The sequence below is a fragment of the Neodiprion virginianus genome, chromosome 2 (assembly GCF_021901495.1).
Source record: "Neodiprion virginianus isolate iyNeoVirg1 chromosome 2, iyNeoVirg1.1, whole genome shotgun sequence".
Lineage (NCBI taxonomy): Eukaryota > Metazoa > Arthropoda > Insecta > Hymenoptera > Diprionidae > Neodiprion > Neodiprion virginianus.
In genome coordinates, this window is record NC_060878.1 from 15,004,165 (window position 1) to 15,022,604 (window position 18,440).

At 37.5% G+C, this 18,440-nt stretch overlaps 1 protein-coding gene across 2 annotated transcripts in view; it reads right to left on the reverse strand.

The window, feature by feature from the left end:
- Positions 1-18,440, reverse strand: part of LOC124298941 (neurogenic locus Notch protein) — a 155,984-nt gene that overhangs the window by 137,140 nt on the left and 404 nt on the right. The window lies entirely within an intron of this gene.

The following is an 18,440-nucleotide window of genomic DNA, read 5'->3' on the forward strand; positions in this document are numbered from 1 at the left end:
AGCAAATACGATGGTGCTTGTCTCCCCAACGCATTCTATACCTACGCCATAAGACTTTCTCCGAAAGAAGGATCCGTGAGCTCGTTGTTAATACAACAGCACAGAACGGACGCTGAGCTCAAGACTGCATTAAATATTGACGGAGCTTATCTCACGTCGCAGCAATGACATGTTAAAGATGCAGAGTAAACCAGCGAACTAATGAGACGTTGGGAAGATTGCTTTGTGGAATAGGTGTGTACTAATTTCAAATTCTTCTTCTCGTTTTTCCTCCTTTTCGGTAAGTTACGAAAGACAGTAAATTCAATTGTTTCAAAACTGTTCAGTGCAAATATGTAATCCATTTCATGCCCACAGGGTTCATTTTTCAAATTTTTCTTTTCTTTTTTTTTTTTTATAAAATTAGGTAACTCTGTCCACACTTTTGTGTCACAGACTGTATTTTAACAGATAGAAACGTTGAGCAGTTAAAACACAAATATCTTCAGCTGCTGCGTGTCACATTTGAAGGGTTAAGAAAATCGAATCGGATAAAGTGTGAAGAAGAGGAAAGGAGAAGGGAATAAAACGTTATAAACGACGCGGGTAATTAAAAGTCATCGAACTTCGACAACCATTGTCGGTCGGCTTGACGGATGGTCAGAAATTGTTGAAAAATTCAGTCGCATATTGTGTGCAGAACGTGCATACCTATATATACAGCTGATATCCACCTACAACTATAATACAATTACAGCACAGTGAATAAACTGCAGCCGCGGAATGCCGGTGTTAAAATACGCGAACACCTGTCAGGGGCTTCGACCTCTTGACCTTTCGATAATGTACCAGGCCTCGTCGAAGTGGACACATCGAATCCTAGCAGTACGACTAAACGCTAGACCGAGTAGCATTACAAAGTTGTGACATAATTCCAACCGACAGCCATGCGGTATAAATTTTAATCTCATTTCAATAAATTTCAATAATTCAATAATCGGACGAGGAAATGATACTCGATTTATGTCATTCGGTTACAATATGTCATCGCTTCAATTTGCTCGAATCAATCAAGAGGTGGTGGATAGACTTGTCTGATACTAATGTATAAAATCCTTTGTCTATTTATCCGTTTGTTACCGATAATCTGAGAACCAGTGAACCAATTTACATGAGACTTGCAACAAATTGTTCCTTAGGTCTGCTTGAGTAACGTGGACTTTATATATAGATATAGGTTATACAAACCGGGTCCAATTAGTATATAATAATTACCGATAGCTTGACGAGTCTGCTTAGCGCATTATATGTGAGAAATGTCAGCGGCCATATAAAGTACTCATTGCATTCAATTCAGAATTTTATATATCCTGAAACATTTCATCTCATCCGAGTTGCGTTACTAACGAATGTACATTAATGGAATGTATTTGGCCCGTAAGTTCTTCGATCAAGCTTGATCAACCGAAATTTCGTCTGCATACAGATCATTGGACATGGAAATTTAATCCACATGCAAAAAAATCATGGAGTTTAAATATCATTGCCAGTACTACAAATCCGGTAACTTAGCAAACGCCGAGTTATAGGCTTGAGCTGGTAAGAATTTTTTATGAGATTCACGATGTTTAAGAGTGTGAAACGCTAAAGGCTACTCACTCCTAGTTTAGGCATACAAGTGACTACCAGCTTCAGAAGACTTCCAAACACTTCCAGAAACTTCCAAAGATTACCAAGGACCTCCAAAGACTTCCATAGATTTCCAAAGACTACCAAGGATTTTTCAAGATTTCCAAAGACTTGCAAAGACTTTCAGAAACTTTCAAAGACTTTCAAAGACTGCCAAGGATTTTCAACAACTTCCAAAGACTACCAAGGACTTCTAAAGACTTCTGGAGGCTTTCAAACACTATGAAGGAGTTTCAAACTTTCAAAGAGTACCAAGAACTTCCAAAGACTTCCAAAAACTTTGAAGGACTTCCAGGCTTCCACACTACCAAGGACTTCCAAAGACTTCCAAAGACTTCCAAAGACTACAAAGGACTTCCAGACTTCCAAAGACTATCGAGGACTTCCAAAGACCTCCGAAGACTACCAAGAACTTTTAATGACTTCCAGACACCACGTACCAACGTACGGAGGACTCCGCCAGTGAATCCTAGCCCCTCGCTCGAGCGAGTCGGAATACAACTCACAAGATGGGGGCATCATTTTCCGAAGCACGCACACTGCCGGTTGAAAAGGACACGAGCAACTCGTAGCGACGAGTCTAGCCACCGGTTGCAAAGCGATGGAAACACGCTTTCGAGTCGACAGAGGCACGACACGCAGCGTGCAGCTGCTGACGCGACGCCCCGGGCAACTTATGCCAGGTTGCATCTAGCATCGAGCATAGAGGATAGAGAAACGAAGAGCGAAAAACTCGGGGCGACGACTGCATAGCGTCCTTGATGCGCTCCCTCCTTCTTAAACGGGTCCCCCTAGGCGACGTATCGTACGGAAAAATTGAAGGAGGCCAAAAATATGAGAGAAGAGTAAAAGCTAAAGATCGGAGCATCCGAACTACGTCTTAAATACTGAAGAATTTAATAATGAAAAATTGTCCAACGAAGTTCCTTTACTTCAAAAGTCCGTGCAATTTACAAAGTTTATATATGTAATATACATTCATTGCTGATGGTTTCAGAACTCATCGACGAAACGACACCATTTTGAGTCAAATATTCGGGTTGAATAATGAAGCTAAAGTTGGTAACGTTGACGTAACGATACATCAGAAGAAAAAATCATTACTGAGCAATTTTAGGATGACTTTCAAGGAGTTGGCTTTTCAGAATCAGTGTATATTCTTTTTATAACGGTTTACTAAATTTCGGAAAGTCACAAAGGTGTAAATCAGCGATTTTTCCTAAACATTCATCGTTACAGTAACGTTATTAACTTCATTCTCATGATTGAATAATCGATTAAACGCAACATACTTCGGTTAATTCTTTTCGAAATGAGTTGTTTGTTTGATTGCTCGATCAACTTGAAAAAACTTAATGGAAACCTACGATTAATCGTTTAATTAATCGTCCAACCGTATTATAAATTAGTAAACGATTAAATCTGCGTTAAAACGGCGCAAAATAAAAATCCCATGTATGCTTATGAAGGACGTTGTTTTTACTTATGACAAGCTTATGAGAGCACTATTTCAATAATTTTCGACGAAAACAGGAAGGATAATGACGGCAGTGATGCGGATGTTAAGAAAAACCGGTAGATTCTCACCGACGCCGATCCCTGAGAATGAGAAACACGCCACCCTAAAGAAACGAACAGTTTTCAAAGTTATTATAGTGGTTTCCCCTATATGCCCCATGATGATAATAATGCGCGTGTAAGGGTGCTGTATTATCCATAATGAGGAAAATAAGATGTGTAATACAGCTACGTTTCAAGACTCGCTCGGCTTGAGGGTTATACAGAAGAAAATTAGACGGGCATCTACAGAGTATCAAAAAACTCGCCGTTATACTTTATAGCCGCGTGTAGGTGCGCCGTTATTGCACACCTCATGGCGGAGCTTTGCTTCAAGTTTGGACAGCTTCCATGTTGGATACAAATAGGCAATTACACCGATCGGCTAAAGAGGCACGAAGACGCTGTTCTTAGCCTTAGCATTACCGTGTCGTCTTTAACCCTAGAACGGCAACGGGGGGGTCAAAAAACAACCCGCGCGAATTGGAATTTCCCGCCGCAAGAGAACAGTTTACGTTTTCGAGTCGACCCAAAATAATTTTTGACCAGTTTTTTCAAACTTGCGTAACAAAGTTTTTTGGCCCGCGTGATTTTTATTAAAACACGATGAAAATGAGACTCTATGGACGTTTTTTCACCCCGTGTTACCCGAATAGGTAAGAATATAAAAAAAATATAAAATTAACGTCACGTTTTAGGGTTAAGGTCTGTGTCTTTCTATCAAACATTGAAAAAGTCTTTTACTGTGCAGCTGTGTTTTAAAAAGGACTTTGACAAACGTTCGCAATCAACATTTGAAAGGCAACAACGTATAGAATAAGCAGAAAAAATATTTCGATAACCCCGTCAACGTGATGAAAATGAACGTCATTTTTCGGATGATGCTTGTATCAAGCATCAAGGTATTCAAATCATTTGACAAACGAAAAGTATACACGACCAAGACGAGTTCCCCTATTGTGACGCTTTCCCCTGCAGCAGTTTCGAATTTTAAAGCTACAAGTCCATGACGATTCACGCTGAGGGAACGGCCAAACAGGCACACCTGGCAATCGATAACCGCATACAAAAGTTGTGCCAGCCATATTCCGCTCTAACCGATTCTCTCGCTGCATCAACGACAATTTAGATGATTCAAACCTGCAGCAACTTCTTTGCTCGTCTATTGTAAGAGAAGCGGTTTTGGTACGAGACGTTTGGACCACATGCGGACAGCTGATCTATTACTTCGGTAATAGTACCTCATGAAAATACACTTTGGTATTTTGGGGGTTTTTAAATTCACTCATTTTCCTGTATCACTGACGTCATTCTTTCAAGATTACTTCCAAATCGTGTTTTAGTCAGTTCTTGCGGACCTCTTCGTGTTGATAAGAAGATTTCTTCGACGTTAATTACTCACGTCGGATAAGACTTTAGTCTTTCAAAAAATTTTTTTACCAATCAACGTGGCGATTCGAATAATCACCGAAAAATAGGTTTTTCCCACAAAAATTCATTCGCATCGAAATGTAATTCGCGATATTTTTTTTTGAAATGCTAACGTTTTTCTACGGAAACCCGTGTCGAAGAAATCTTTTTATCAAGTCGAATGAAGCTATAAGCATTGATTGAAAAACGTTGTGTAAGAAATTTGGTAATAATGACGTCATTGCTACAGAAAAGTGGGTGCATCTAGAAACCTAAAAAAAAAATCGAATTACTTTTGATCCAGAATCATTTTTTACTCGTATATCAGGTGTGATATAGATCATTCAGTGTTTGGCAAAAAACAGCCCAAAATGAATATTTGCACTAAATTCATGAGAATTTGGCATGAAGTGTAGGATAAATGTTGTGAATTATTTCACGAAGCTCAAACAGAAAACAGCGTCTATCAAGAATATGAATAGAAGTGAGATTGAAATTGAGAAAGGAGGTAACGCAACGTTGCCGAGCTATGTACAGATTTTTCTCAAAGGATCAAACTGCGTGTGAAAAATAAACGAGATCTTTTGTCGCGTTATGCCTATCATGGCTCCTTTGCCCAGAGGCGTGTATGCGAGGCAAACGGTGACGGAGAAAGGGAGATGAAAGACACCCGCACTGCGTGACACATCCACGTCTAAACACACAATGGGCTGGTTAAACGGATGGATATGTATAAATATAATGTACTCGGCACGAACACTCAATGATATCGCAATTTCCGAGCCGATCGTCGCGTGTCCGTTTTTACTTTTGTATCTAGATTCTTGGCGAGATATTATCTCATTTACGATTCGTCATATACCGCGAGTAAAAGTGTTCACCAAACAACAGAGCAAAAAATTCTTCAAGACCGTACACAAGTTTTCAAAACTCCCGCCAATCGCCATTTTTCAGCGACTCTGATCAAATGGGCGGGAAAATATCGCGACGCCTTTTCAATTAGCGCGTGCTGGACGATAATTTTTTCGCATGTCGTTTGATTTTATCCGTAAACAAGTGCCGTCGGTGTAACATTGGAGACGGTCTGCGGAACACGGTCCCTTTCGCTTTCTTTCTTCCCGCCATATTGGCCCGATCTCACTCTTTTGTTAACAGCAATTAAACAAATTCACATAAAAACTGGTTCCTGACGTTAAAAAATCGGAATCCGGGAGTACGAGCGACGGGATCGGGAATTCTGGTGCAAAATAAGAAGCGCGGGCGTTTATTTAGCGATGGAAGAATTCCTGGTCTATCGTACGAACGCTTCGACGCGCTTATGCCGCACGGTTAAGCATTGCTGGGTTCAAAAGGCGGAACGTCGACACGTGTAATCACCGATACCTACGAAGCGCGGACCGCGGCCTCCTCCTCCTCCCACTTCGGTCACCTAGAGCGCTTCTTTCTCCCAGAACTGATCGCTTCGCTGCCGCGAATGATGCACGGATGTCCAGTCGACACAGCCGATGGAAACAGCAATCAGCGATTATTAAACGCGTTTAAGAGGATGCCGTAGTCAGTCTTTACCGACCGAGTGAAATATAACCTATTTTCACTATCGCTTGCGCAGCACTAAAACGCAAAGAAAGTTCCGATAGCGCCATTTTACATGCAATGCCGGACAAGAAAGTGGTTAAATAACAGTTATAGTACTCGTAATTAAGATGTTCATTGTTATTTATTTACGCAGTCCGTACCCTTGGAATAACATAAGAGAACTAAAATGACGGGCCCCACAAGGAAAAATTTAATGTAGATTTTGTATCTTCTATGGTGAATATATGGACAACACTTTTTTGAAGTCAAATCTACATCGATTGTGGTAGATCTGCCCAACCAAATTGTAACTCGGACTAGTGATATTGTAACTCTGCTTATCGGATTTATAAATCTTGCCACAATTACTGTAAATTTAACTCGAAAAAAGTCTAGTCCATATATTCACCACCAGAGATGTAAAATCTACGATATTTTTCTTTCCGTGCAGGTAGGGATACGCTAGGTACACTTGGGGACAATGAATCTGAGACGGCTAATTTTTCCACCAGACAGTTATGTTGGCAACATAGAGAAACCTACAGCGCCACAGTCGGCCGAGCGCGAAACTAATTCAATCTCAATAAACATAACATAACCTATGAACGTCGAATCTAACCTTAGAATACGTGTCAATCCAACAAGTCATTATCCCCGCGGTATTTTAAGGTTAGATTCGACGGTCATGGGTTATGTTGAGTTTATTGAGATTTAGTTAGTTTCGCGCTCGGCCGACTATGGCGCTGTAGGTTTCTCTGTATTGCCAACATAACTGTCTAAAGTAAAAAATTAGCCGTCTCAGATTCATTCTCCCCAAGTGTACGTCGAAGTATATGAGCATTGCATGTATACATATTCAAATAGGAAATATATAGCTGCAATAAGTAGTACTTGAGTTACAGGAATATTATCGCGTAAAACAAATCTTTTTTCAGAAATTCGTATTCGGCATTGTGTGTAGAATGGAGCTATCAATGGGTTTTTCTGTGTTAGTGGTGCGTAAGCATAGATAAGAGTCAAAATAAGTGATGTTGATTTACAACGTTCTCTCGACCTTGTATTGGTAATGTGTACGGACTTCTCCGTGTCGAAGATCGTAAATTATCGACCTAGGTAAGCATTTTGACTCTATGAATTGTCGATTGTTGAGAATTTCAATGTGAGAATAAGCTTAACCCTCACTCCATGTTATTGCTTAGGTGATGACTGTCTGCCAAATGGGCTGACTGATGTCTAATACATTTCACCAGCGCTACGGATTTTCAATGTATTTTGACCGTTCTGACGGTTGTTCTATCTTTCATGTTAAAAGTTTTACCTCTCACATGAGGTTTAATGTATTTACATGTAGGTGATTTTCACTGTTTTCTTTTCTGTCTTCTTTCTCGCTTCGTGTAAAATAATAATACTTAATTATGTACAATAAATATTGTGGTTTTCTGACCAGGGCCCTCCCCTTGGGGCGACACATCAAACTTTTCATTGATTTGCGATTTTCGACATCGAGAACTCCATACACATAAGTGCTTAAACTTTTGTTCTCTGCGGTACCAGGATAAATATAAAAATACTTCAAACTTTGTTAAGCAAAAGTGTGACGAAAGCAACTTTTTAAACAACACGAATTTTAGACATGATTTCAACCATGTAAATTGCGTCAAATTTTCGTAACGTCAATGTAACGATTCAGTGTTAGGGAAATTCATTATTACGCAACTATAGGATCGTCTCAAATTGAGTGATCTATTTTTAAAAAGGAACGTGTATTCAAATTGTGGAAATTAATCTTCTTTAAAGTCGATCGAAATTTGCACAACAATGACATTACTTTCACTATTTCGTTACATTAACGTGACTAATTTTAATCTGGTAGTTTTCCATGAAATGCGGGACTTAGTAAACACAACATCTTAGAATATCTATCAAATGTTGTCTACGCGTAATAAAACCACTATATTAATAGTACAATCGACGCCTGAATATTGAGGCGAAATTCTTTGTTATACATATTTGCGAAAAATACTGACTTCACTGTACATGTATACTTGCATAAAAGAAAGGTACGAAGCGATTGCCTTGAGCTCGAGCGTCACAGGGTCGTCTGGGTTAATGCAAGGGCCAATCAATTGATTATCTTTCAATATGCGCCCCGTTGCGACCAGCGAACGAACAGACACCGCCTGTCAATGTCCAGTTACGCTCCTCTCCTTTCGACTTCTCTTTCTCTTTGTTCCTCTCTCTCTCTCTCTCTCTCCCTCTCTCTCCCGCTCTATCATTCTTCGTCGTTGACTTTGTTCGAGACAACAACGAGCAGATGTTAAATATTCAAGTCGGTTTCGGTCGCATGACACTTGGACTATAAAGGAGTTTGAAAAATATTGTCGAGAAAAGAAAGCATTATTTCACATTTTGATGTAATGTGAATACTTGAATGTACTATGACATAAACTGTCGTGAATGGTTCATAATCGGCTTGTCAGTCTCAAGTCACGAATAATCGTAACAGATATTCGTACACAATATACATGTATAGTATATGGGGAACTCCATGCGTTTTCGACTAACTTCGAACCGTCACCATTCTCAATCTGATCGTGACTCAATTGTATACATTAGTACTGTCAATTACAACCATCCGTACTTTGATTTTTCTCGATATCACTTACGGTTCCGAAGTTAGAAGTCTTTAAGCATTGGATTTTCTGACCACCGTTAAAAATCGGATAAAATTGCAGAAACGTGTATTCCAAATCACAATAACTTTGAAGACTCACAGGAAATGGTGTCTTCATTGGGTTACGGAAATTATGAAGTATGATTCCCGATATTTCGGGCTGCTTTCAAAAATATTTTTAAAAAACCGTACAGATAATGGCGTTTTTCATCGGTCAGGGAGTGATGAATGACATTTACGGATTTTCCCAAATTTTTTAAAGCAGCCCGTAATACCGGAAACAATAACTCATAGCTTCCAAACCAATGAAAACTACCAATTGTTGTAAAGTCTTAAAATTTTTCATATTTTCATTACAATGTTCTACAATTGTCTCAGATTTTCAAAAGTGGGCCGAATACTCCAAGTTTAACGATTTCTAACTTCGGAAGCGTAAATGGTACAGACTACTAAAATATACTTGAATCACGACCAGATTTGCAATCGTGACGGTCCAAAGCTAGCCGTAAACGTATGGAATTCCCCATATGTATAATCAAAGTATTTACTGAAGTGCGAAGTGTGAAGATTTACAAAAAGATGAATAAAACTATTTAACCCCTTTGGTCACTCATTTTTCAAATCAACATTTTGGCATGAATTCTGTTACTCGGGGGATTTTAAAGTCAGAATTTAATAATTACTAAAGCCAAGATGGCGGATCCAATATGGCGGATGTAAAATCGAAACAACTATCACCATTCGATGATTCTGGCCGAAACTTGTTACTCGGAGGTTTTTAGGGTCATACGAATTAAGAAAGATCATTTGAAGTTGTAATTATAAACTGTGGTTAGGCTATGACGTGGAAATTTTTGACTGCAAGGGTTAAACACAATTGTACACAATTATACGGACCGTTGTGACGATACCTTATTGGTATACCTATAAGTGCACATAATTAGCGAGAAGAAGGTGAAAACAAAGAATTTAGAATGCTTTGAACATTCGTTTAAACACACGATGCGGCATGCAAAGTAAGGCTATAATTAGTATTTCGCGCTCGCTGAAGCTTGTAGCTTGACGGACGCGTAACTTGCGATATGGATAGTTGCCTCGTTTACACGCTTACTTGACGGAAAACTAATCCTTATGCCACTATATATTGCATACAAGTGTTAGAGAGTGATAGAGATACACGAAAGGCCAAATAACAGGAGGCGTATAGTTTCAACTATTATTGCAGTTGTTATCTGTAAATATACATACGTTAGTCTGCAGATTCGCTGCAACTAATTGTAAATATACGAGTATATATATATTTATATATATATATATGTATATATGTATATGAAAACACTCCAATAGTTGATAAGAAAAAAGCAGATCCCTACCCAAAAAGCAAACTATTTTTGCTAGGTTTACATTCGTTTAGTTGACTAGACCCAAGTAAAAAGGAGATTGAGTTATTTATTGAATAATATTTAGTGCTTTAAATCATTTTTACTCCGGATATCTAAACTTAAGGAAAACCATTCAAACTGATAACTGAGAAGAAAAATAGTTGTTGGATGTGCGGGTATGGTTAGTGTTAAAATTTACTTAAACTGTATTAGAAATGCGTTTAGGAAAGCGATTACTTGAAAATTGTGTCAGTATTTGATGCATACTGTTACTTAAGCCTAATTATTAATCGAACTACTTTAGGCGATTGCTTTATTTCAGTAATTAATTATTAAACGCTTATTCTTACTAAATACTGCTCGTTTAGCACAAACGAATAATACGCATGGATTCAAAGCGATGTATAAAAAAAAAATTGTATTATTCATGTGTGATACTATGATTAATAGCTGCTACATTTAGTATAATTACCAACACTTGTAATAAATTAATTTGCAATATTGAAGTATATAATAAACGTTTTAATATGTATTGTAGAACCTGCAAGGAATTATTTAATATCTGTAGGTATATAGTAATTTTTTAAATGATGGTCGTGAGGTCAGTGTAAATCATCCTCATTCATAAATTTGCCGTTTCCAATATTACAAACCTATAAGCGTTATATGGCTAGGTGTTATTCAACCGAATTCATTCTCAATATCATAAACGGTTTAATATAATTATTGCCAAACGATGTTCAATAAATTCTACTTTTTATTACAACACGAGTCATAATCGCGTTGGCTAAAACTTGTACCACTCCTGTCTTATGGAATATGTCAATTAACTCGTTTTCGAGACCTGTAAATCACATATTGCAGAAAAATCCCCGCGAGATTTTTGAGGAGCGAGTATTTATTTGGAATATGACTGTTCGATTTTTTTCTACCGAACGAATCCCGAAGCATAAATTTGCTCGTATATTTTTATGATCTCATCGTTTCATGGTTTGATTGCACGGCTAATTACGTTGTAAGTTGTAAATTTCACTTTACACGTATATACAGATAATAGTATAAACCGTATTCATCGCTGATTCTTTCAATACGTTATTCCTTGATAGATAACATTTACCAACTCGATTGGTGAGATGAAGTTATTTTTCATTATATTTGAAAAAAAAAATGCAATTCGTAAGAGTTTAAAGAATCTAGCCGAAAGGTACTAAGAAGTTAGAAAAAAATGAATAAATAGAAATGAAAAACTCATTCTCAAACGCATGTTGTTAAAGATATGCATAGATCATACAGGGGACAATACGAATTGTATAATAATAAGCAATTCAAAGCGTATAATGATATAATTCTTACAATATCTTTTCCGGATATTATACAAGCAAAGAAAGAAGAAATTTCTCAACGGTTATATATCACGGTTTTACTTAGCAACATTATCATTGTTATTTATTTGTCTTTTTTTTCTTCCTCACAAATTGTTATAACGATCATATTATAGAGCGTGGTTTTATATTTTTTCCACGTGTTATGCATAAAGTGAGAATCGCTGTTTCGTTAAAATCCCACCTGTGACGTTTCAGCCTGGGATCAAATAATTCTCCCACAATTTTAATTAACGTATACCATAATTAGTCCGTATATATAACGTAAGCTTGAGTTAGTTGACTGCAGGTTACCGATACAGGTATAATAGAAACGCGTGCTGCTATTTCCTCGACGGTTAATTAGCCATCTACAACTCTTCACGATCGGCGTATCGATGATTCGTTAACGATGCGTATCATTCAATGTATCTCCGCAATCAATTTGGCATGCAAAGTTTTATGAACAAATGAAAATTGGATGATTTTTAAATTTCGTCAAGATGTTGCATACAAAAAAAAAATTTCATAATTCGTACGCAAAGTTTTGAACAAATGAATAATTCTGATCGTACAGGCAATTTCTCATTCATTTTTTTGATGTATTCTGTTGTAAATTATGTTTCTACTAAATTTATATCCATTTATAAATGTTGTGAGCAGTTCAACTTTTACATAGAATAAAATACAAAGTATACGATTATCCGTTATACATATTATATATAATATATATACCTAAGGTTAATTCGATTACAATTTTTTTTTACATAGGTTTTATATAGATCATGAAATCATACGTGAAACGATACACGCAAGTTCTTGTTCACATAACATATTATATAAAAACTTCGCATTGTATATATTATTATTCACAACTAAAAAAATTAAATAAAGAATAATTCCCACGGGATCGGTTCGTTTATAAAATTGAATTTCCGATGCAATCAATTGACGGTAAATCTCGAATGGCAATCTTACAATTAATGTATTCAGTATTCTGCATCTAATAATAATGACAATGTAAAAATAGCAAAAATCGCGATTACGCGATTTACCATTTGCCGTTTGTCACCGAGTCAGTCTCGAAGTGTAGCGGATCCTCAGAAAGGATGTAAACGAGAGGTAAGAAGAATCTCTAATCTCTGTAAATAGAAGCTTGCGTATAAGGTGGGTAGTTATATATACATACACGTATACTAAAGGTTCAATAACAAAACTATCTCGTCGAGATGTATCAGAATCAGACGGCGTTTGCAATGCGATGCCGCGGGGGCGCCGTTGCGGCAAAAAAAAAAAAAAAAAAAAAAAAAAAAACCAAAAAAACCTTGAAGGGGGGAGGGGTGGTAAAAAGGACGAAACGACGGAACGACGGAACGATGGAACTTGAGACGAGAGATCAGGGTTGCAGAATACCGGCGATAATCAACATTCTATCGAGTAAACGCGCAGCGGAAAGAAGAAGGCGGATATATTTTTCAATCGATTCCCGTACGTCACGGCGGATTTGCATCTCCTATCTCCGCCGGTTAAGAATAAGAGTAGCAAGAAGAAGAGGAAGAAGAGCCGGTAGGAGGGAACTTTTTCTGTGAAACGTATCCGTCCGCCGAGCCGAGGGCAAACGCAGCAGCTGTCCCCAACCTGACTGACGGCACAATCCTCGATGCGGCTGATAGGACGTCCAGGGCAGGAGGATACGCGACGCGAAGGATCCCGACGGACCGCGAGGCAGCGAGTCCTTAATTACGCACTTTTATGCCGTTCCGAGCGCTCCGATCGACGCTGCGCAGCGCTGAATGCGCGGTGAAAGACGAATGCGATGCCCGCAGGGCCACACGGAATTGTTTCTGGTGACCCCAACTGTTTGTTTTTTTTTTTTTTTTTTACAGCTTTTCATTTATAAAACTACTTTTTTCGGAACAACTGCCGCGTTTTTTGGTTCCAAATGGTCCCTGAAATATTTCCGTGTAAAAGAAAATATGAAATTTATTTGTTCGTTGCTAAAATAGCACGTGTAAATAAACGGTCAAAATTCTGACTTTTCCACGAAAGAAAAGCATGTTCTGATAATTAATCTACAGTGAAAATCCGAATTCTTAATTTTGCACAAACTTAATACACACCAAAAATTTGTACAGAATTTTTCCAAATTTATCTTGTTGTTCTTTTTGTTTGCTCGCCGTTTTGAATTTTCAAATTTCGAATTCGCATTCGTGATCAGTGTCGCCGTGTATGCAAAACTTCAAGTCAACCGCATGTAAGGAAAAATGTATGCATGAAACGGTTAAGATTTCCCAGCCTAGCTAAAAAGTTACCAGCCCCAGAATGTTTTCGAATATCTTCGAAACTGTGCATCCAAATCATTTTTCCCTGCGGCCTTGGATGATTCTTGAGAATTGGATTCCGGTGAAATTATCAGATTAAACCAAAACGACGAAATTTTACGTCATGCGAATCGTGAAATGTAGTGGACGTTTCACTTATGTCGATTAAAATCTGAGTCTAAGTATCTTTGTTAAAAAAAAGTGCATAAGAGTACAACTCCGAACAAATAGACCCGAAAATATGTACGTTTCACGGTGAAATGCACAGTGATTTTGAATTTTTTTTTTTTTTTTCTATTGAATTCGCAAATTAGTTTGATTTTTTCAACGACGTTTGCAGGCAGGACGAAACATGCTTGCCAAATTATTTCCAGACTAAACTAGTAACGATACTTTTTTATTTCCCTGAAAGTTTTTCAGTAGTAGATGTGCATTATCCTATAACCCGAATAATTTGTTTCTTCAAGTTATCAATGACGCAGAATCTAGGGATAGTCGATACTTTCCGATTAATTCAAAATACCGATAGTTTTTAATTAATCTAATTTAATTAATAATAATTTAATCGATTGTTTTCTGCCGATGTTTTTACTATTCGATTAATCGGTACAAAATTCGTTTTTCTCGACATTAGATATTTCGATTTTTTTTCCGGTGATTTTGTAATGCGAATCATGTGGACCAATTGCGACGTTGAACAAAAAAAGAAGTTAAAAAAAATTAGCATTAGAATCTAAAGTTGAAAAAATGTGTGATCCATATTTTCTGCGAAACATTTCCATGTAATTAATCAAATAATAGGGGGGGGGGGCATATATAGGTTGATACAGATTTTTATTCACTTTCAGTTCAACCGTTCCACAACAATTTAACACCAAGTAACTCAGATTACCGCTTCCAAGAAAAGTGAACGACAAACGGAAGATAATTGTTGATATTGTGTATATTTGTGAAAAAAAAACTTAGGTTACAGAATAAACAAAATCTTTTTCCTGAGTAAAATTTGTATTTTCGCACCGATCCGTCGATGTATCGATTTATTAATCTTTCTTTGAAGATCATCGATTCTTGTAATCGATTTTTTTTTTCAAATATCGATTATCTTCTGAACATTGCCCTTCCCTAGCAGAGTTACTCTCAAAATTTTACCACATCGAATTGAATCAGACGATTATACTATGTACACGAATTTGAACGTCTTATTTGTGACAATATTATTGATTACGTCACTAGTGTAATTAATAGATTGGGTATATTAATTAATTGCGTAGATTGAGGTGCGTCAAGCCAAACCGATATCTTTGCTATATTCCTGAATATTTTCATCAGCTTAGAGAATTTATGGTAATCGAGAAAATAAAATGAGATAAAATAGTTCACGGTAGTCTGCACGCTTCAACAGTTTTGTGGGTCGATTCTCGCCTTGATCGTGATGCTGGTCGTCTCCTTAATTAAAGTATCTAAGCGACTAATTTTGTTCTCTCAAACGCGCAAACTTACACAAATATTAAAATAATAATGCAAATATTATACAGTTGATCAATATTGATATATTCTTGTTTTTCTGCTGAGTTCTCTCGTTACATCTCTATACATATACTATGTTTCTTTCATTTCTCCTATTCTTTAAACGTTTATTAAATCAATTCCGTTCAGAATTCATTGATCCCTTCCCAATGGAAAACAAACAACCAACGAATTGTTGCATAACAGTTCCCACAATGATATCAAAGAATCGAACTGGCGTCGGAGCCTTTCATTACAAAATACATAAATATTACAGAATGTGTAAAATTTAACCCGACTAACTTGATTCACAGCTAGGCGACGCTCTCGACTTCCGGTTTTGCCAAATCATACGCTCTGACCATTCGGATATCTATGCATTGAATTATCACAATGCTCTTATATCGACGTTTTTAAATAGTTCTCAACTCCATCTTATTATATAACACATACTTAAACGCAGTCCTACATCACAGTTTCAAGAATTTCGTTATCATTATTATTTCAGCCAGTTAACTTTATCGCACAAGATGAAGAAAAAAAAATACTTCTTACACGTAACTTCAAGAACCCAAAGAATCTTTTCAACGATTGCATAATTTTATATTCAACTTGGAATTTAATTCCATCACACCAGTTTCACCCAAGAAAGAAAGAAAAAAAAACTATTCTGTCACTACTTTTGTATAATCAATTCTAATAAAAAAATAATGACAAAGATTTTGTAAAATTTTCCAATCATTGAACAAAGATCATGTATCGTATGTTATATTTTATACGACTGTGAATAAAATTCGAATCAATTCATCGAACCTGACTAATACTTATTTTCAACTTATTCATCAATAATGGTCAAAATCTATCGTACATGTATAGAGAATAATACACATAATCCTACATTATATATAAGACACACGGCAATGGGAGAGGCGAAGATAGGTTTCTAAGGAGAGAAGAGAAAGCCTGAGAACATAGTTCCGTAGTTGTTGAGACTCCGACAACCTCTGTGCGGCATCGGTATTACATACCTATATACAATACGAGTTCAACACATCCGTAAATTTGGTCTAGCCTAGAGTGAATGTGGATTATGAGTATATACACATATGTATACGCATATGTGTATATATATATATATATATATATATATATATATATATATATATACACATATACACAGATGCAGCGGAGAGACGGACTCCAGGTAAGCTAATTGTAAGCCGGGGCGCAAGGAAGGCATGGATGGAAACCGAGGCGAGGAGCAAGGCCTAGTTATTTCGCCTCAGAATTCCAGCCGACACGCAGACGAACCACCGTGCGCCATGTTTACTCGCGCTTCATTTCTCTCGGATTCTTTATTCCGGCTGGGACGGGTCTATTGTATGCATTAACGCATTCGCCACTCGCCGGAATTCACCGGAAACGACGCTACAATTATAACGAATTTTTTCTTCTGTACCGCGTATTACTGTAAAAGTTAACGCCGTAGAATATGAAACGTTCACATGAAATACAGTTGCTCTGACTGTAATTAAAAGTTTAGGAGGGATAATAGAATGCAATAGTTCTTGTTTTAATTTACTTATCTTGTTTTTTTTTTTTGCAACTTCCAAGTTGTATATTTCTTACGACGGTGATTTTACAGTTGATTTTATATTAGAGTTTTGAAAATGTTGAACGTCAAGTTATATTTAGTTCATATTTTGGAATAGCGAGAGTGATTTTTGTCAATCACGATTCAAGTAGAAGGTTGATTGTGTTATATGGAAATATAACGATTGCTTAAAACGAGTAATCTGGAAAAAGGGTAATCTGACTTTTGTAAATAATTTGAAAGTTGTTCCAAAACTGATATATTTCTTGTTACAAAATTACGGATAAATAAAATTTGGGAAAGGATTTGCTTTGACAGTTTATTGTAAAATTCATCAGATTTTTAAACGGTCCTAATAATGCGGTGAGTGTAAAATTTCACCTGGATATCGACGCCCGAGTTCAATAAAGTCTATAGACATATACATATACGTGTACGTAATAAACCCAACAAGAAAGATATTCGTTTCGTGGAAAGTGGGGTTGAACACCTGTCGTTTCAACAGGGAGTCCCAACCTGTGACGGAAAAAGCCGGTACGCACGCGCGAGACGATTTTTCAATTGAGAACCGCTGTCACGACCACGTGACTCGTGTATTCGGCATTTTATAAGCACTCACTCGCTCAGGCAAGCAGGACTAGCTGTGCGTGAGGCTGAAAGCCGGTCCGGTCGTAAAAACGAATTTGCGCAGAGCGAGGAACTCGAACTCTAATTCATTCAGGAATCGTAAAACGATTCGTTATGTATTCAATTATTCAATGCCTTAGTTGCGTGTTCGGTGAGAATCGGGCGAAATGTAATGTTGCGGTAGAAATTTCGATCGATCAAGCTTGATAGAAAACTCTAGTTTTCACTTAATTTGAGTGGAATATTTAAACGTAAGTTTATGGTTTACCGTGACTTTTGATAAAGCTTAAATGCAAAGTTCAGATCGCTCTTCGGCGAGAAGTTTTGATCAAGCTTGATCGAAATTAGAAGCACTGAAATTCGAAGTGGAAGGGAAAAAGAAAATGTCAGATTTGTTTTTATCGCGCAGAATGAATGGAAAAACCGGATGCTTGCGGTTACATTGATGAATCAAGAGATTTTCGAGGTGGCGGTTTATTCGGGTATATTTTCGGGACAGGTAGTAGTGGAATGGCAGCAACTCGACGCCTCGCGACGCGCCCTGAAATGCTAATGCAGGAATACTTGAGGCAGGCATTCGCTCGGCGAAGCCGGACTGCCGACTTTGGGGTGTTTTCGAGTTTTTAAGTAGGACAGCGCGTTCGAAAATGTCGCGCCGGCGCGGAGAAACCCGCGTCGCTTTTCAGACCTGTTGCACAGCCTGCAGCTGCCGTCGCAACGGGGAGTTTTTTGTTTCCGCACACGCGCATTCTGAGGGGGAACTTG